The 21,604-nt window shown below is 42.8% G+C and overlaps 1 protein-coding gene and 1 long non-coding RNA gene across 3 annotated transcripts in view; both read left to right on the top strand.

The window, feature by feature from the left end:
• Positions 1-21,604, top strand: part of Smyd3 (SET and MYND domain containing 3) — a 585,856-nt gene that overhangs the window by 230,844 nt on the left and 333,408 nt on the right. The window lies entirely within an intron of this gene.
• LOC121821362 (uncharacterized) lies at positions 18,603-20,767 on the top strand. Its single transcript, XR_006062151.2, has 2 exons — positions 18,603-20,311; positions 20,470-20,767. It is a non-coding gene; the product is annotated as an uncharacterized LOC121821362 (long non-coding RNA).

Below are 21,604 nucleotides of genomic sequence, written 5' to 3'. Positions count from 1 at the left end.
TGGCCTAGCTTAGCTGGAGAGCTGCAGATCTACCAGTGAGAGGCCAAGGAACAGGAACACACACACACACACACTAATATTAATAATGGTTAAATAAATCTTTCTCTTTTCTCCTTAGAATGGAAGAAAACAGGTATAGGCTTACGGCTCTTGCTGTAGAGACGCTACCCATGTTTGGAGAGTGCAGCCAGTCACTGTCCCACACATGAGTGTACTTAGGTTGCTTTTAAGTCATGTTGGTGTTTTGGTGCTTACGTGTTTGTTTCCTTTTTGGATTCTCCTTGGACCACTCATTGCATCTTAGCGGTTAAAGAAAATTATTTAATTGTGTTTACTTTTTTTTGAGTCATGATTTTACCTTTATAAAAAATATTTTTTAAAAAACATTCATTTATTTTTATTTTGTGTACATGCCTGTTTGCTTGTGTGTGTGTGTGTGTGTGTGTGTGTGTGTGTGTATGTGTGTGTATGTATACCACATTCATGCAGTACCTACAGAAACCAGAAGAGGACACCAGATTTCTTTGGAACTAGAGTTACAGGTCTTGGTGAACTCCATGTGGGTGATGGGAACTGAACCCTGGTCCTCTGAAAGCACAGCCAGTGCTCTTAGCTGTTGAATCATCTCTCCAGCCCCTATAAATGAATATTTCTTAATACAGTAAAAGAACACAATCCTGGGAATTACCCTCCCTCCCCCTCCCCTCCCTCCCTCTCTCCCTCTCTCTTTCCTTCCCTCCTTGTGGTGTGCGTGTGTGCGTGTGTGTGTGTGTGTGTGTGTGTGTGTGTGTGTGTGTGTGTGTGTATGTGGTGGCAAGTGATCACCCCCAGGCCTTGTTTTTGGGGAGCTCTCCGCTTTGTTTGTTGAGACAGGTCCTCACTTATTATCAGGCTCTCCAGAAAAGCCCCATGGATCCCCCTGCCTCTGCCTTTCCAAGCATTCACCACCATACCTGGCTCTGTATGTGTCTTCTGGGAATCACTCCACAGCCCTGCCCCTTCAGGATCTCCTTATCTATCTTAAAGAACTCCTATTTCTTAGTTATGTTTTTCTTACTTTAAGAAATAGCAAGACTAGGCCTGATATGATGGCACACACCTTTAATTTCCAGCACTGGGGAGTCAGATGCAGGTGGATCTCCATGAGTTTGAGGTCAGCCTGGTTTATAGAGCAAGTTTTAAGACAGTCAGAGCTACACAGTGAGACAGACCCTGTCTCCAAAACAAAACAAAAAAATAGTGAGATGATCTCACAGGCTAGATGCTCTCTGGCCTATAGTTACGTGATTTTGGAATTTATGATTTAATACTCTCTAAACAGAAAATGTCTGTCTTCAGCTTGTTATTATGTAAGTATCTTAGAATAGACTCAGGCGGTTCTTTCACTAAAGCTTCCTCTCTTCTCTCTCTCACCCCTTCCTTTTCCTCCCTCCCACTTCCCTCCCGCTTCCCCCTTTTCCTCCTTACCGCCCCTCCATTTCCTCCCCCCCCCCTTTTTTTTGTTCTTCATAGGGTCTTACTATGAAGCCTGAGGTTTACCAGACTCCCAAATCTTCCTGCCCCAGCTTCTCAGGTGCCAAGATGAAAGGTGGATGTCATCTTGCATCACTTCAGAATCTTTCCTATATAAAAATCACAATAGAAGTTCTTTGTAGTGATTTTAACCATCCATGCACATAGATGATCATCACATGGGATTTTATCTGGCTTTTTATATTTCTTGCTAATGACAGTTTTTAGTAGTGAGTCATGGGAAAAAATGAGTGTCCTACAGGTAATGTTTTAGCTAAGAAGAAAGATGTTTGTCTGTTAAATGGTGTCTTGGCATATAAAACCAACAGTGATTGAGGATCGTTGTAATGAGTTACTTGTTCATCTGGTAACCAACTGTCATCATGTTCAGAAAAGTATTTCTGAATCACCCAGCCACACGGAGCGTCATATTGAGAAGCGTCAATTGAACCTCCTGGCTGGTCATTTTTGAACACTGATGGAATAGACATGCTCATGTGAGCTAAGGCTGCTGTAGCCAACACCACAGAAGAGATGGTTTTAAAAGCAGGATCATTTTTCATTATGGCAGCAGCACTAGGAGCCAAAGGTCAGGGTCCTGGTGCGTTGTTTCGTGGGGACTGCTTCCTGGTTTGCAGAGGGTTCTTTCTCGAAAAGCCCTTTCCTCCCGCAAGCCCATGAAGAAGGGGTGTATTTCATTGGAACACCCCTCCTGCTGGTCTGGCCTGACTTCCTGCATGTTGATGAAGAAGGAGTGTATTTCATTGGAACACCCCTCCTGTTGGTCTGGCCCGACTTCCTGCATGTTGATGAAGAAGGAGTGTATTTCATTGGAACACCCCTCCTGTTGGTCTGGCCCGACTTCCTGCATGTTGATGAAGAAGGGGTGTATTTCATTGGAACACCCCTCCTGTTGGTCTGGCCCGACCCGTGTCAGCTGATTTAAGCTGTAGTTTCTCCTCCAAAGGTCTTGTCTCCAAAATGGCACTTTGAGGGTCAAGGCTACAACATAACAAACTTGGAGGTGGATTTGAATGTTCAGTTTATTAAAAGGTGTGATGCTTGTAGAAATCACGTCTAAGGCATAGATGGCATGAAGTGCTGTCCCCAGAAGGGGTCAGGGGAGCGACAGCCAGGCCCTGAGCAGGTCCGTGCCAGTGTGGATTCTGATTTGGAGTGGTGTAATTATAATGACCCACGGCTGTTCCTTGCTCTGGACTGTGGACTCTCATCTCCCAAGTTTCCCCTTGTAGTGAAGAGGACGATAAATTTGCCTTCTTAAGATTTTTAACTTAGTTTAAATTTGGGGTCCCCTTTGGGCCACTAGGTGTCTTCAGGTACCTTCAGCTTAGGTAATAGTATCCTTGAGAAGACAGAAGATTTGTTTTTCCAATTCTTTGCTTTTCTGTCTGACTGCCTTTACTTGTTCAATGTTAATGGGAATACTGTCACTTAGGAAATAATACAGCTTGATCTTCCTTGGCCCTTGGAATGGCTCCCTTGGCATGGTGGTGTCATCTCAGGATTTTCTTCCTGGCCTGATGTCTTTTCTTGTCATTTATTAAGGCTGGGCCCTGTGTTTTGGTGTGTGGCATGTCATCACCTCGTAGATCCTTCTAGCAATACCTTTTATGACTGAGGCGGGAACACCTGTTTCTGCATCACTTGCCCATCCCTCTGTGTTTTTGCAGGACTCTTAAGCTGCTAATGTTGCAGTGTTGTGGGATATTTGACAGCACTGTGAACCCCAAGACCCTGTTAATAAAGTCAACCTTGGATCAGGGTGCGGGGCCAGTGACTAGTTGACATGAACTAGCCATAGAGAGGACGGAGGACTGAGGAAGAGGGATAAAGAGATGCACAGGAAGGAGTAGAGAGGGACTTGGAGATTTGAGGGTTTTTATTGGTTTGGGAGGAATGGAGAGTCGTTCTCTTGCTGTGTCTCCAGCCAAAACTGATTGCTTCTTGGCCCCTCTGAGCTATCAGGTTTTCACCTCAACATCTGACTTCCAAGTCTATTAGTAGATAGAACGGTAGAGACTTAGTTAAAAACTACATTTGGTGACAGCGACATTTGGTGACAGCGACAGAACCAGTGGGGCCCCAGATGGTAGTTAAAATATCACTAGCTTCAGGTGTAGCCACTAAGCCGATGGATGAAAACATCGCAGATTATTCATTTACAATAGCTAGCCAAAGAGCAGCAGGTACCTCGTCACCCGTGAGAACTGAATGTCACACCTGCTTTCTCATCAAACTCAGTGTTGATCATGGCAAGGTTTTCAGGTATCCTAGGGTGTCCTCAATTTACTATGCCGCTGAGGGTGGCCTTGAACTCCTGATCTTCCTTACCCTACCTCCCAAGACCTTGGATTACATTCATGTGCCAGCATTCCTTCCTGGTCAGGCCTTGGGTTTGTCTTTCTTAACCTTGTTCTGTCGTTATTTGAAGGGTTGAGTCTGGATATTTCTGGCTGTTGATTCTCCTCTGCTAGTCCTCTCATAGCTGTGGTTACAGCTGTGAAGTTAAGTGGCATCTAACATCCAATGAACTATATTTAGATTTTTGCTTGAAAATATTTTCCTCCTGTTGTTGGGGATCGAATCCAGGGCTGTGTGCACAGGAGATAAGTGCTCTCCTACTGAGTCATATCCTAGCTTCTGAAAATGCTTTGAGACCTGTTCAGTGTTTTTTTCACCTTCCTTCCTAGTTACTCATGAAGTTTATAAGTTAGTCTCTTTGAAAGGTACTATTTTCTCATAAGCTGCCTCCAGTGTGTGGTTTCATTGATTCCTCCTGAAGTTATACAGGTTTGCTGTTACTTCTGTTGATGGCCTTTCTCTTACACTAACACTTGACGTGCATGCCGCTGATACTAAATTCTAGGTATAGAGAGCAGCGCAGACATCTGAGCCCGGCAGTGCAGGCCTCTAGTCTTAGCCACTCAGGAGGCTGAGGTGGGAAGATTGGCAGTTTAAGGTTTGCCTGGGCTATAGAGCAAGTTTAAGGCTAGGTTTGGCAATTTAGAAAGACATTACCACAAAATAGTAAGTAAAAAGAAGGTTGAGAATATTGCTCATGGTAGAGGGCTTACCTAGCGTGTGGGCAGCCTCAGGTTTAATCCTGAAGAATGCAAGTGTGTGCACATGCACATATGCACACACACGAACTTATGCACACACATGCATTTATGCACAAACAATGTACTTACACACACACACACACACACACACACACACACACACACACACACACACACACTCCAGGCTGTCTTTTGGGCCACCAACGAGCTCCAAATCATGACACGGAGACTTATTATTAGTTTTGAATACTCTGTCTTAGTTTAGCTCTTATTTTAATCTTGCCTCAGGGTTTTTACCTTTCTTCCTCCCCTCCCCTTCTCTCCTCTCTTCTTTTCTTCTCTTTCTGTATATCTTACTTTCCTGCTGTCTCCATGACTGACTGGCTTCTGGCCCCGGGAATGCCCCCCTCTCTCTCCCTCTTTCTCTTCTCTAGTTCTTCTCTCTTCTGCCTAGATTCCTCCTCCTACTTATCCTCTCTACCCACCTGCCCTATCTATCCCTCTACTGCCTTGCTATTGGTCATTCAGCTTTTTATTATACCAACCCGGTGCCTTAGTCAGGCCAAGGTGAAACAAGTGCAGCACATCTTTACGTAATTAAACAAATGCAGCATAAACAAATGTAACACATCCTTACATCGTTAACAAAGGCAGCAGAAAGAAATGTGACACATCTTCATATAGTAAAAGTAATATTCCACAGCATAAACATATCTTTGCCTAGTTATAATGCTATTCCACAACACACATATGTACACTGCTCCGTGAACAATTTGAAGAAACATTAGACGAAGGATAGAAATATACTTAAAAGTTCTGATGACATAATATTGTTTAACTTGCTGACTATAAAGTTCTGGGCTCTGGAGAGCTTCTGTAAGGTTCCCTTACTCCGACCTCAAGTTCTAAGCTAATTTTTCCTGCCTGTACTCAGGGGTTTGCTCAGTGCCTCCTCAGCCTGAGCTAGAAAACTTGGTGTTGACTGTGTGTCCACTTCATCTCCTAGAGTGCAGAGCAGCCTCCCACAGTGAGGAGATTTGGGGTTGACTCATGCAAGGCATCCCTCCAGTGATAATGGCTGCTGGAGTGAGTGTCACTGTGGAACTGGCTTCTTGGTCCCTGGTCTTTAGATAAAGAGGTGAGGAAAGCTGAGGTTTCTTCGTGGTACCAGATTCTGATCTCATTGTTATGCTCATTTTTATCAGATGTTTCTGGTTGTTGAGTCCAAGTCCTTTACCTAGTGAGAGAATAATAAAGTACCCCTTTGGCTTCTTAAATTTGTTTCTTGGATTAGATTGATGCATTCAGGAAGAATGTAGCATGGTATAGTGGAAAGAGCACTGTTCTGGGAGTCATGTGTAGGTAAAAAACCAGGAATGTTGTATAAGCTGTGCCTGAGTCTTTTATTTCATCATTTCAGGCCTGAGTTTTCCATTTCTACTCTGCAGAAGCTGGGGCAGGAGGCCTCTTAGATCACTCTCAAATCAGCGCTGTGGTGGCAGAGAGAGGGCAGATAACTGTAGAGGGGGAGGGTAGATAACTGTAGAGGGGGAGGGTAGATAACTGTAGAGGGGGAGGGTAGATAACTGTAGAGGGGAGGGCAGATAACTGTAGAGGGGGAGGGCAGATAACTGTAGAGGGGGAGGGTAGATAACTGTAGAGGGGGAGGGTAGATAACTGTAGAGGGGAGGGTAGATAACTGTAGAGGGGAGGGTAGATAACTATAGAGGGGGAGGGTAGATAACTGTAGAGGGGGAGGGTAGATAACTGTAGAGGGGAGGGCAGATAACTGTAGAGGGGGAGGGCAGATAACTGTAGAGGGGGAGGGCAGATAACTGTAGAGGGGGAGGGTAGATAACTGTAGAGGGGGAGGAGGGTAGATAACTGTAGAGGGAATGGGTGGATAACTGTAGAGGGGAGGGTAGATAACTATAGAGGGGGAGGGTAGATAACTGTAGAGGGGGAGGGTAGATAACTGTAGAGGGGGAGGGTAGATAACTGTAGAGGGGGAGGGCAGATAACTGTAGAGGGGGAGGGTAGATAACTGTGGAGGGACAAAGCTGGTAAGATCGCAGAGTTGAGAGGGTGGAGGAGAACAGAGGCCCTAGTGGTGGCTGAGCGAAGGCTGAAGCTTGAAGACGCGCCTGTTTGATTTCAGTGGGGAATTACTAAGACAGGTATGGTTGTGGCCACTGGTGTGAAAAGTTTCTTAATCTTAGGAGACATCTTACTGTCCTGTCTCACCTTTAAGGAGAGGAAATCACCTTAAAGAAGTAAAGGCTTATTTCTGAAGGTTTTAGCCCGAGGTCAGCTGGCTCCATTGTCTTTGTGCCCATGGCAGTATAGCATAGTGTTCATGCAAGTGTGCATGGTGTTGGTGCAAGTGTGTAAGAGCTGTGTGTACCTCCCGGTGCAGAGGAAGCAGAGGATAGGGAGAAAGGCCCCAGGCATCCTGAGGTTTCTTAGCTTCCTCACACTAGGCCCCCCTTTCTGGTAATACCACAGGCTGGCAAGCAAGCCATTAATACTTGGGCTTGATTAGATACGACAGTTCCAGATCGTAACTGAAATTAATCTTTTGTTAAAAAACAAAAATTAACTGGGGAAGATTTAAGGCAATTTGCCTTCTTTATATTTCCATCACAATGAAGTGAACATCTTAAAATAAAAAAAAAAAGATTTCAAAGAATTTGTAATCAACAACAGTAACTGTTTCTGCTTTACAAATGGGTATTATCCACTGTAGAATACATTGTGTGTCCCTTGCTACCTGAATTCCTGGCTTAGGGGTCTCTGGATCTGGAAGATGTTGTTTAGTAGACTAGGCTGCAGAAGAAATGATGGAGCTCAAGGTAAATGCCTTTCATCCTCTTGAACTCATATTAGGGATGAATCTACAGCCCTTAATCCACATCCTTAATCCTGTACCCATTTCTTTTTGTAGCGATTAAATTTTTTTTTTCCCCTTTAGTCAGGGTCTCATGTTGCCCAGGCTAGCCTCAGTCTACTTAGCTGATGATGACTTAGCTGCCTTAGCTGATGATGACCTTGAGCTCTTGATCCTGTCTCTACTTTCAGATTGCTGAACATTGACAAACACTACCATGCATGGCTTCTGTGGTACCAGAGGCAGAACACAAGGCCTTGTGTATGATAGGCAGATACTGTGTCGGAGGGTGACAGACACCTCCGCTCCCTTTGGATTCTTTTATAATCACACAATGTGTACATCTTCAGGTACTCTAAGATATTCTCTCTCTCTCTCTCTCTCTCTCTCTCTCTCTCTCTCTCTCTCTCTCTCTCTCTCTCTCTCTCTCTCTCTGTGTGTGTGTGTGTGTGTGTGACTTTGGTTACCCAAAGTGTGCTTAACAAAACTATACAATTGTTAATATTTTCCTGAATTTCTTGACTCTTATGTACCAAATGGGACGTGAGCTATGCTACTGCTGGGGAACAGTGTCAGTTGTACAGTGGTGGAGGAGGTGTCAGTTGATAGCCTGAAGTACTTTTCGTTAATTTTATAAATATGCAGAATCTTCCATCATAGCAGAATATAATTTCCAGGACCCCTTTTTTCCACTGTGGCCGAGGACAGGGCATCTGTTTGAAGGGACAGTACAGCACAAACGTCTGCCTTTATCACAGCTGTGTGACTATAATTTTTTAGTGTGCTCTCAAGAGTTGTTCTTCTGCTTCATTCTCTCGAGACCCTGCCTTGCACGGCCATTTCACTTTGTGGGAAGAAGCCTCCCCGTCTTAGCCTCCCTCTGCTCACAAGAGAGTTTGCTTGCATACCGTACAGGCCCTTCCGTTTCTCAAGGCGGAGAGTGGATGTGGAGAGATGGATGAGAGTCATTTTCATAGCTTAAGCAATCACTCCGTCTCTGGGAAACACATCCAGTCTGTGTGATGGATGCACTTAGGAGAATATATCCCCGGCATGAGACTTCTTTGTGTCTACAGCCCATCACATCTCTTTATGGCACTTCTCATCACGTGCTCTGTTTTTGTGGGTTCTGGGGAGGCTTTAGAAGGAATTTTGCCTTCCTGGGATCTTGTTACAGTGGTTGCATGGACCCCACAGAAAAAAACAAAACATTCATGACTGAGTGCAAGGTATAAGGCATAGCAAGTAGTTCTGATGTTCCTATAGACACATGCTCTTTTGGGTTTTGGATGCTTTCTTAGTTGGGGATGTTCTGGCTTTAGAAAAACATCTGCTCTCTGGAGAGGCTCTATCAAGAGGACAAGGTGATTGTGACACACCCTCCCAACCCCTGAACATACTTAAGACCCCAGATTTGGGTTTCCAAGAAAGATGTGGGGACCTTTTCAGAGTTGAAAATAAAAACCTCATTGGCTACTTTTTTTGGACGGTATTATAGAGCAAACTTATTATTTTGATATAGTTGAAAGGAATCAAAGCTTTACTTTGCCCTTCTTTCATGAATTCCATCAGAAATTTCACTACTTAGCATGAGAAAAAACCCCTTCATGGGACTAGTCCAGCAACAATGGAAAAATGGCTCAGAAAGTTGGAAAGTTGGGATTCATTGTTTTGCAACCTGATGACTGCAAGTGGTTGTGTGCACCCCAGAGAGGTGGGGGTTACATAATATCCACCCATGAGGTCCCCAACCTGCGACTTCTGCTCACCAACGCTGCCACCTGTCAACTAATCAGGTTTCTCCTTTCCCTCGACCACCTGTTAACTGGAGTGGGCAGGACCGGAGAACAGAGTGCCTAAGAAGACAGTATGGTGATAGAGCTTAAAAATATATCAACCCTAAACAGCTCTCTAGAAGAGGTAACTAGCTTTATCAATTAAAAAAAAGTGCCAGGAATGAAAAGCAATGGATAACTGTCTATTAAATATCAGCTAATGTTGTTATCTAGATCTATGTTTGATAGATCCTCAGTATATACTAATAAACTACAAAAGATTGTAATGTGGAAAAGGTGTGCTGCCTAAATATTTGAAGATATTGATGAAGTACTAAAAACAAGCCATATTATAATATAAATATTGACCTTTTGGGATATGAAATGGTTGACAGTGGGATTTGTTTACATAAAGGCCAAGTAGCAGAGACTGTACATGAAGAAAGATTGGCCTGCGTTATTAAAGCTGGAAGACAGGCCCATCGGTATTCTTGCTGTATGTGCATAGGATTGAAATAATCTGTGAGAATATCTCAAAGAGGGAATTGTAGGTGAAGATATATAATGATGCTTTAGTTCCAGTGGAGGGGGAAACAGAGAGCAAGAAACAAGAATCCTTAGTGGCGATCTGTAACAGGAATCTTAAAAGTTCTTATTAATAAAATCAAACCTGAGCCAGGTATTGGGGTGAACACTGGAAGATCAGAGAGACAGAACAAGCCACAGCTAACCTCACCTGGCCGACTTCTCAGCTGGTCTTGTTTTCCTCAGACTAGAAGCTTCTGTGTCCTCATCCCAATAGCTCTCAGCTGAACTGTGCTGCTTGAAAGCCTGAAGCTTAACCAGCTAAAAGCTTAACCAGGCCAAATGCTTCTTGTTTCTGGTCTTCACACCTTATATATCCTTCTGCTTTCTACCACCACTCCCTGGGATTAAAGGCGTGTGTCACCATGCCTGGCCGTTTCCAATGTGGCCTTGAACTCACAGAGATCCAGAGGGGATTTCTACCTCTGGAATGCTATGTTTAATATTGTGGCTGTTCTGTCTCTGACCCCAGATAAGTTTATTAGGGTGCACAAAATTTTGAGGAACACAATACCACCACAGCGATCCTTTTGTGTAGAATGTTTTAGCCACTTGCTGGCTCTTGTTATTTTATTTCATGCATGGATCTGTCTACGTATCCACTGTTTATTTTCTGTGTGATGCTCTAGAACATCAGCAGCTCCAGCAGAGTGCATGGCATGTTGGCTTGTGGTCCCGGAGCATCTCTGAACCGTTTGGAAGTGGCTTCTACACTCAGGTGTTCAGGTTCGAGGCTGTTATTCCTTGGCATGCCACTTGAGCACTCAAGCTCTCTTCAGGGTGGCTCTCCCCCCCTCCTTGAGCTCTGCCTTCCTCTTGAATCAGACAATTCCTGAGGGTCATGGGCGCCACCTCCTCGGTTCTAGAAGGACCATGTCTAATGCCTCTCTTGGTTCATTGAAGTGGCTGCCAATTAAGCATCTACCTCTAGGTCATGGTTGAGTTCCTATGGCAGAGATCCCTCCCCCTCCACCATTTCACCTTCAGAACTGTTGTTACACTCTGGAAGATTTTCCAATTACTACATCTAATTAGAGGGAAGAATAAATTACTGAAGCAAGTTAAATTATCTTGTGTGTCATAACAATAATTAACATTCAAATAGGAAACTACCGCCATTTTTATAAACATCACTAAGTGGAGGCAGCACCCCCTGGAAGCAGGAAGCACGGGCATCTCCCTCCCTGATGCCCCGTGTAAATAAGGGTGGTTTGGGAGAGTTGCTGGAGTGTGCATGTGCGAGACTAGTGCCGCCGGAGAACTTTTACATCAGTGTACCCACCTCCGCTTCTCTGCCAGGACGTCCTTCCCTCCTTGATGCTTCTCTTGGGCATTCTTGCTGTGCTGCATTTGTGCTTGTAAGGAGTGCTGCAGAGTGTACATGCTTGATCTTCCTCAGCTGTTAGAGTTTCTAGCCTGGTATCATTGCATACAGTATTTGAGGATTTAAAATGACGGTATTGAGGTGGTCAGCTAAAAGGCTATAGGAAGAATACCTTTTAAGTCACAAAGGCCCTGAAAACAAATAATAAATGGAATAAAGCTGCCCCTATCTTTGTTTGGTGTGTGGTGTGTGGGAAGATAAAACTCAGCGGTGTGGGAGTGAGTCGGCCATATGGAGCTTCAATAAATGACTCCCTCACCTAGGATTTATTTAGACAACTGGAATGTTAACTCTGGCTTTCATGCTGCTGGATTATTATTTCTGTTCTTGTTCGTCTTTTAAATTTACAGACACTTAAGCGATACTTAGGTTGAGAATGATGGAATTGGATTTAAGAGATAGTGGTTGGGTTGTAATTTGCTCTGAATGGAGAGATTGCCCCCAAAATGTCCAGCACATTAGCGGAGTCCTTGAAGGTTTAAATTAACTTGGGGGAGATTTGTCTTGGGTATAAGCACAGATCTTGATATCTCAGGCCAAATCGGAGCTACAGTGTCTCCTCTAATCACACCGGAAGCCTGAGAAAATGTCATCAGTTTTCTTTGTTTAGTTTTCTTTTTCTTTTCATGTGTGTTCTTCAATGCACAGTTTGTGTCCTGTTCCCTTTAACTCGGGAGCACGTATACAGCTTCGCCATCGAAGGGACGTAGGGCCCATGCAAGCCTTTCTCTCTTGCTTTGAAAATGGCCTTTTGCTGATAGATGAGCATGTGGGTCGTTTCTCATGTGTTAAAGAAAATGCTCCTTTTTTTTTTTTTTTTTTTTTTTTTTTTTTGGCTAAACATGACTACAATTCAAATTTATTTTTTAATGCTTTTCTCGTTTTGCTAAGGGCACCAAAGAGTCAATTATGACTCTAAGAAATTCCTCTTTTCTTTGGCGCTGGACAGCAGTGGAAGCTAGCTATTGTTCCCAGACGTTTATCAGTGTGGTTAAATGAGGGTAATTTTGTCAGCTGACCTCCAGTTGGGGGCATGGCCCTTTCTGAGATTAAGGTTCATGTAAGAAATTAACAATTCTTTCTAGTTCCTGGTCAGAGGTTGGGATGGAACCTGGGCAAGTCAATCAGAAGGAAAGTGGGAGACGAGGATGAAATGAAATGTATCATTGTTAGTGGAGTTGTATAATACTCACTTAGGTTGGAAAATGTGGTTCCTATTACTTTATTGCTTTTGAATGAGGAAATGTTCTAGATGGATGTTGAAGGAATGATAACTTCTGGGGTCAATGCAAATTGCTTTCTGTGGAGAATGTATTGAAGATAGGAGACTCTTGAATAAATTACGTATTTTGATAAAGGTTTTTATTTTGTATAAAATACAATATAATGCACTTGGAATTCCCAGCTAATTTGCCCACACCTCATTTACCATGTTTTAACACCCGGCACAATGAATGGTTGGTAATTAGGTGATTGACACACTCTCTCACTCGGCAGTCACACATGCAAGGAGATTGCCCCGTGTGTTCCAGGAGCATTGCCTGTAAATGTTGCAAACCTTGTCCTGTAATGTTGCTCAGCCAAACCGTAAGAGGATGGAGGACGTGCGTCTTCACAGCTGACTGGCCATGTGCCCTGGGAGTGCAGCGTCCTTTCTCAGGAAGTGTGCTTAGCTCTGAGGGTGGCAGGCTCAAGCTCATGCAGCCAGATGTGGATATTTAAAGGATTTTAATTCTTAGGCCATGAAGGAATGTTCATTTCAGGTTACTTCTGTTTCATACAGGTGATTTATAGGACATGCCATTTCATTTAGTAGGCGAACAATTATTTTCTCATTTTCAGCAAAGCAGTGGGATTACTTGAGCAGCAGCCTTCTCTCAGGAATGCTTGTTTTATCTCAGGTATCAGTAAAAAAAATTACATTATCATAGCTTTTGTTATGCTGTTTTAAAACACACAATTATGTAATACCATTACATAGTGTTTAATAGATATTCTATTTTATAAGATAATATTCAACTATATTTTAATAAAATTGATGTTATGTTTATATATGAGTATACTTTCTACCTATGTCATAATACTTAAAATTTTCTCAATTCTTTTATAACAAGTAATACATAATTTTCAAACAGTATTTGGGTTTAAGTATGGTGATTTATGGAGATTTGAATATACATTTGTGCACATTCCTGTAACCTATACTATCATCAACATCTTAGACATTCCTAATTCTAAAAGTACCAGAGTTCTACTGTCTAGTGAAGAAAGAAATCATTCCATTTTATCAGGTGGAGAAAGGCAGATAAAACGAATAACTAATAATTGTTCAGACTCTACTCTTGTGCTTCTAGTTACTATAATAGGTTCACTATTAATGAACAAATGATAGCAATCCATTTATAGTTGATGACGTCATCCAGCCGTATAATAGGAGGTGGTCCAAGATGTTGCAACTTAAAGAGAAGGTTAGGCAGAGAGTCAGGCCAGGTAAAACTAAAGAGAGGAAGGCTTACATTTTCTCTATCAGGTGTGCAGAATCTAAGATCATAACTAAATTAAACAAACTTTGTATCTGTCCTAAGAACACCTTTTTTCCAATTACCTTTGAAACATTTACCAAAACTGCTTCTTGGGTAGACATAGATAGTGTTTATAAACTAAGAAATTAACCATTGAACTGAAGTGGAAATTAAAGTGGTTTTAAAATTCATAGAAAGTAAACAAAGTTCTACTTAGTGATTTATATTCTGAGCATGATTCTTGAGCTTTGGAACCATAGAAAAATATTTTCCTGAGAAAACTATTTTCAAGAGAAAGATTGAAGTTGCTTGGAAGGTATCATGTATTTTGCATATAAAATAAAAAATATGCAAAATGTATTTTGCATATAAAAGAAGTCTTGAAATAAATAGAGCCTACAAATACAAAGAAATGCCCACCTCCTCAGAAATATTGAGGATAACTGTGAGGCATTCTGTGCAGGAGATAAGGCCATCCTTATAGGGTAGTGGTGTTTCCAAAGCATGCTTTTGGGTGGCATTAATTTTTCCAGATAAATGTTTACTGCTTATTTGGAAGAAGGAATATGAAAGATCATGTACATAGAAACTCTGCAAAGGAAATACCTTAGCCTGTAAAATGTATGAAAAAGGGACTTAATCTCACTAATAGTCAAAGGAAGACAATTGGTGAGAGGATATTTGGGGGAAAAAAGGATGAACTATTAATGCTCAAATGTTAGCAAGAGCTAAAACTAGTTCACACAGTACTGTCGATTTTGGGACAGAGGAAATTGGGAAATATTTATCAACAGTTAAAAATGACTAATTGAAACTGAACCTTGAGCCTGGTGTGTTGGTACATGCTGCAGTCCCAATATTCGGGGGGCAGAGGTAGGCAGAACTTTGTGAGTTCAAGGCCAACCTATTTTACAGAGTGAATTCCAGGACTGCCAGGACTGTGACAACAGAAAAACCCTGCCTTGAAAACCGTCTCCCCAAAAGAAAAGAAAAAAAAAGGAAGTGAATATTGTTTGATATAATTGTACCACTCTCCATACATGGTCTCACTATTACGTAGCCTTGGCTGTATATGTTAGACCAAACTACATAGGTGAACTGCATATGTTAGAGTCTTGAACTCACAGAGATCCACCTGCCTCTGTCCCTTCAGTGCTGGGATTAAAGGCATGTGCCACCATGCCCTACATAATTATATTTTTTAGCATCCCCTCCCAAAAGTTCAGCAATTTGAAAGTGATGAAATAATGATGAAATGAACTGTAAACAAATTTAAAGAAAATTTGCAGTGAAATAACTAGGGTACTATACTACTTGAATATTATTTGAATAATAGTTGATACTTATGTGCTATATGTAAAACACATAAACAACTTATTTAAGTAGACATTTATGGGGAATAGATCAAAATCAGTACCTTAAATAACTCCTTTTAGGATACTGTCAAATATATTGCTTAATTTTGTTTTTTGTCAGTATACAAATTTTTTTAAAGTTATAGTTTAATATTATGTTTTTTCTTTTAAGTTATATAGTTTTATTGATTTTATATTTGGAAAACAAAAACAATGCTTAGAATCAAATTGTAAAGCTTTCTACTTATTATGTATACTTGAAAAATGAAATTATTTTTATTTCTATGGAAATACATGTGTAATTATGTGAGCATGCTATCTATATATTCATGTTCTCATTTTTTAAACATTTTATAGCTTTACATCTTTACATGTTAGACATCACTGCAAGCTACACTGATTAAATTAACCTTCACCACACATTCATGAGATTTTCTAGTCACACGTCATTACATGTAAGGATCTTAAGACTCACAGAGGTAACTGTCAGGTAAAGTCTCCCAGGGAATGAGTTCCAGAATGAACCTGAGCAGTCAGGGTTCATAGCACAGCCTTCCAGTCTCTCTACAGTTAACATCTTTTCATTTTATTTTGTTAAAGGAGTATGTTCAGCAGGGAGTATGGCAGAACCTTGCTTCATAAGACCCTACAAACAACCATGAAGCCAAAGGCAAAGGGCCGTAGTAGACACTTGTAGGTAGACTTTTCCTTGTGTCTTGGCAGCTGCTTCCCAAATAACCACCGACTTATTATTAATTATAAATGTTCGGCCAATAGCTCAGGCTTGTTACTAGCTAACTCTCACAACTTAAATCAACCCATTTGTATTAATGTACATTCTGCTATGTGATGCTACCTCTCTTCTATCTTGCACCTCCTTTTTCCTCTTCGTGTCCACCTGACGACTCCTCTGACTCCAACCTTCTTCTCAGTGTCATTAGTCTGGTTCTTCCACCTGACCTTATCCTCTCCAGCTATTGACCAGTGAGCTTCTTTATTAAACTGGTCACAGTGTAATTTACACAGTGTAAAGGAATATTCCATAACAGATATTTACCCAAAGGTGCACTCAGCTCACCAACAAACACATGAAAGGCTGCTCCAAAGCAATTGTCACCAAGGAAGCACCCGCCATTAAATGGTGAGTTGGCACTGCATATTTACCAGGATGGGTCTACATAGGAAAATGGAAAATAAGTGTTGCCAAGGATGTAGAGAAATCAGAATTTTTGCATTTTGTTGATGGTATCGTAAAATAGAGCAGTTACTGTGGAACAGTTTTTCAAGGACTAATCATAGAATTACGGCATGGCCCAGCAACTTGGCCATCATATATCTACCCCATAGAGCTGACACTGGCACTTTAAGTACATGTATGTAGATGCTCATCGCAAAGCTCTTCATAATGGCCAGTGATCCAGGTGTGCTATGCCCATACATTGGAGGACTTCAGTTATACAAAAGAATGAAGCACAGGCCATGCTACAACATGATGAACCTTGAATACATCGTAGTAACTAAAAAGAAGCCAGGAGAAGAGCTCTGTTGCCTGGGCCCACGAATATGAGATAAGAACACGGGTAAATCCATAGAAAATGAAGGTGTTGCCAGGGCTGCTGGGAGCAATGGGTGGGGACCAACCAATGAGGGAGCACAGAGCTCCCGTACAGGGTAATGAAAATGTTTTAGAGCCAGATAGTGTGGTGCTCACACACTGTTGTGAGTGTGCCAACTGCTACTCAGAGTTTCATGCTAAAACGACTAATCGAATGTCTGCATGTCACCTCAGTTCACCCCGAATAGACTAACTACATTATCCCATGTCAAGTAGCCCATCAGCCTTAACTCTTTAGCATATATAGACATTCACATGTCCTGTGGCAAATAGCAAGTTAGGCAAATACAGCCATTAGCCAATTCTTTGGAGTGTTTAACATGTCCAGGGATCCATGATTGACAGGGTCTCCAGACTCTGGGGACTCTCTGCCTCCAAGAATTAACAAAGTACAGACAGAATATGGAGGCTCTATGGATTGGATAGACACTTGGTAAATAGGAGCCTTGCATGTGGGCAAGCCCAGGGATTAATTGTCTTTTCACACAGTGAGAGTCAGAGGGGAGGTACCAGACTTCCATGCGTGTTCAGGCAGGGTGACATCGTCTTTCTCTCAGTTCAGGTACATTTCAGTCATGCATGCTGGCACGGATAGTTCAGGTAAGAGCACGCTTCTGAAAGCTCTCTGTACAAATATGTCCCTTTCTTCTTCTGGGGTGTGCAAGGAACACATCAGCCCATGGCCTGCGTGACCTCTGCAGATGACTCTCAGCTCAGAACAATCCTTTGATGGCCTCAGGTTCTTGTCCAAGTTTCTCAAGAAGAAGCTTTTAGGTGTACACATCACTTACCCCACCGCATCCTTGAGGAGCTGCAAGAAAACAGTATTTTTTTTTCTCTCAAAAGGGAAAACTAGGCACACAGACAGGTGACATGGTTTCCCTGGGATTACGTCACGGGGGCGTGAGTCACAGAGCAGCTCTGCCTGCCTGGTGTTGCTCTCCTCAGCTGTGTAGACGTGTAGATAGTTTACTTACAGAATCGTTTAGGTCACTGAGGCCCGTGGAGTCAACAGTGTCTGTATTCCTGGCCTTTCCTTCCCAGTCTTAGAGCGAAACATAGAAAGATAAGCTTAGCAATATGTGAATCATTGGATTGCCCAAGGTTTTCCTTTTCTTATCTGGAGGAGAGTTGGTGCTGAGGATGGAACTTAGGACCCTGTGCATTCTATGTTATTTTGTAAGTGAACTTCACAATCGAGCCTACCACCTTCTCTTCTTTCTGATACTTGCCCACATCAAGGCTAGGTCACCTTAACCAACCCCACCTGAGAAGCCTGTGATCCGTGCATGGAGGTCTGATATTTGCACTGCATCTTGCCCGAGAATATACTTTTTAAGGATTTATTTATTTTCATTTTATGTGCATTGGTGTTTTGCCAGCATGTGTGTCTGTGTGAGTGCTGGGAATTGAACCCAGATCCTCTGGAAAGAGCAGCCAGTGCTCTTAACCACTGAGATGTCTCTCCAGGCCCTGGGGATGGTTTTGGCTTTGAGGGTATGGGTAAGTTCTTTCAACTCCTAATTCAAAGTCATATTGCATCTGTATCCAGGAAGGGGGTGGGTAATGCAACTTCGTGATGCACCTCTTGCCTTCTGCTGTTTAGTTAGTCTGGATCTCAGGCCGTGGGAAGATGCTTTCCACATTTAGGGTACTTCTTTCCCCATTAATTTAGTGCATGCTAGAAAGTCCCTCACAGACACCTGGAGGTTTGTCTTCCTAGGTGATTCTAGGTCCTGTCAAGTGGACAATTAATATTTAAAGTCTCTTGTGTCTTTTGAAAGTGGAAAGGAAGGGAGGAGAAGAGATGTGACCTCTACCTCTCCTTCTCTGTCTTTGACTCCCGGTTACCATCTGGATTGTCCTTTCAGTTGCTATGACAACACTCTGACCATGAGCAACTTGGGAGAAGGAAAGTCTCCATTTCGCTTGTACTTCTGGGTCACAGCCCGTCGGTGAAGGAAGTTAGACCAGAAGCTCAAGCAGGACCTTGATGTGTAAACATTGAGGGTCGCTGATTGCTGCTCACTCACAGGCTTATCCTTGGCAGGTCTTATTTAGCCCAGGCTTATTTGCCTAGGCACTGGTGCCACCCACGGTGGGCTTGACCCTCATACATCAATTGATAATCAAGCCAATCTGATCTGGATAGTCCCTCTAAGGAAACTCCCTTCTCTGGTGACCCCAGGCAAGTTGACATTCTTAGTCCTTCCTTCTTTCTCGTTCTCCACCTGTCCCCAGCAGTTTGGTCTTCAGGTCCATACCTCACCTCATTGAGATGACTAGCTGTCTCCATGTGGCCCGAATTCAGTGTGTACTCAGCTCTCCTTATCTGACTTAATAACAGTTTGTCCTATGGACAAATTCTCTCTTCAAACTCTTGGTACAAGGCTTGCATGACATTAAGCCTCCCTCATTCCCCCCACCCCCCAACATAGATCTCTCTGTTCATTTCCCTGTTTTGTTCTTTAAACAGTATCTCTGGGCCACCTCATAAATTCCTGTAGCTTCTTTTATTACCTGTGTGTGGCTGACCCCAAAATTTATCCTGCATCTTGATTACTGTTGTACATTTTCCATGGTTGGCATTGAACCTTGGTTAAGAGAATGAATGGATTTATAGATATTTATCTAGCATGAATAGTCATCTCGCTACAGATTTTTATTATTAGTTACTCGTGGTAGTTTGAGAAATATTCCCCTGTAGGCTCTGTGTTTGAATATTTGCTTTCCAGTAGTTGGTGCTGTTTGGGGAGGTTTAGGTGGTGTGGCCTCACCAGACAGTACATCACACCAAGAGGAGGCTTTGAGATTCTGTACCCTCACGCTCCTTACAGTTCATCTCTCTTCCTGCTCCTTCCACCATGCCTGCTGCCTGTTACCATGGCTCCCTTCCCATGGTGGACTCTTATCCTCCTGGAAACATAAGCCTTATAAGCTCCTCCATAAATTGCTTTTGGCTATGGTGTGTTATCAGAGCAACAGAAGAGTAACTAATGTATCGCCCTTCAGGAGAATACTAACTATTCTACTAACAGAGGCACTGTTGGTCTCTTTCAAGGACAGTGTGCCTGGTAGAGGGCAGGGACACATTTGGTGTGAGCACCTGAAAAGGTAGATCACTTAGGAAAACCGTGGCTCAAGTCAACAGTCCCTCGTGAGGCCTGGCTTTCTTGGTTTACAAGCTTGTCCCTCTCCTATGGTACACCATATGGCTACCACCGAGGACAACGGTCTTTGGAATGGTCCCCTTCACCCTGGCTCTGCTAATGTTGCTCCTACTTGCGGAAGTTAATTCTTGTGGGGAATCTGCCTGTTCAAATGAATTTTCTCCCTCACCTCTCCTCCCGACCCCTCGCCTCCCCATTTTATCACACTGGGAAGAGGAAGAAATTAACCATAAAGTTTGGCTCACTGGGGCTGGTCTCAGTGGCTGGAAATGCCGGGGTCTCTGTGGCAGTCTGCCTCCTGAGAAGAGCCCCGATTCTTTTCTGTCTCCTTTCCTTCTGTCTGGGGTCACAGTGCTGCCCCCGTCACGGTGACCCAGTGAAAGAAGCCAGCGTACCACATTGTGTAGTTTAAGAGTTAGCGAGGTAAGTTGACTCTGCTTAGGGTGGAGGGCGTGGCGCGGGGGGTGGGGTGGGGGGAGCCGACCCAGAAGAAAGCTTGAACTAAGATTGGTGTCTTTCCTCCACTACATACCTACCGTAGTTACAGTATTCCTTCTGATAGGAACGTCTTCTCTCCCCAGCTCTGACTCTCTGGACTTCCTTCTCTCAAGAGTCTGACTTTCTACCAGCCTCCTCTGCCCTAAGCTCCAGGGCCGTTGAAGACTTTGCTACTCCACTGGAGCGCGCTCAGCGGTGCACAGGGACCTCATAGCACCCAGGGCGGGCATTCCTCCTGCCATGGCGTCTGCCGCCCTGCTTCTCCTTTAATTGCACTTACTCTTTTATGGCGTGACAGCAGCTAAATTTATTTATCAGGATGCTCTCATGTTCCCTCTTAAAGAGCATCTAGATTAATAAACATCAAGCATAGAAACCTAATCTGAATTTGTATTTTTATTGAGAGCACTCTAATTAAACACAGGCTTAAAAAAAAATCAAGCAGACTCTATGTGTCTTGCAACATCTGACCAGCCTCCCATCCCAGGAAGCCAGGTCCTCACTGCCTTCATTTCCAAGTTCAGGGCCATCTAGGTAGATGGAGATTAAAATGGCCTTGCCATGAATATGCATAAGCCTATAAAATACATATATGAATTGGTTAAAAAGCAATAAAATCTCTTTCTGTTTCTGGAATGCTTAGCCGGGCTATTAAGATGTGAACATATTGTCATATTGCAGGAGCTGCAGTTTTGCTACTTGATACGTTTAATTATTTTCAAGGTCATTTCCTTTTACAAAAATCAAGGCAAGCTGGAAAATGTCAAGCAGCCTGGACGTGTGGAATGAAGTCCTGTTTTTATTGTCATTTTTATCGTCACATAGAGTTGCGGTTTCGAGTCTCCCAGTTACAGCCAGTCATCAGACACAAAAGTCACGGTAGTTTGCAATGTTAGGAACGTGACATCCTTTATCTTTCCAAACACTAAATGTTCTGAGGATCTTTTCAAAAGGAGTAATTGCCAAAAATAATTGATGTATTCTAGGAGTATGACTATTTACAACTTTATGTAATGCTACTGATGAAAGTGACTGACTGTGTAATAGATAGCTACAATAGATGAATATAATTGAGACATACGGCTGAAGAGGATTATGTACTTAGCCCCTGGGCCACTTAGGATATGTGTTAAGTAAGCCGGCAGTACACTGGCATTCAGCTGAAAATAGTTTTTCTGTACACAAAGCAAATCTCTAGCAAGGCAGCACTTTCTGAGC

This window comes from Peromyscus maniculatus, chromosome 11, assembly GCF_049852395.1.
Source record: "Peromyscus maniculatus bairdii isolate BWxNUB_F1_BW_parent chromosome 11, HU_Pman_BW_mat_3.1, whole genome shotgun sequence".
In the NCBI taxonomy this organism is placed as follows: Eukaryota; Metazoa; Chordata; class Mammalia; order Rodentia; family Cricetidae; genus Peromyscus; species Peromyscus maniculatus.
The sequence above is the reverse complement of the archived record's forward strand: the minus strand, read 5'-3'. Positions and strand labels throughout refer to the sequence as shown.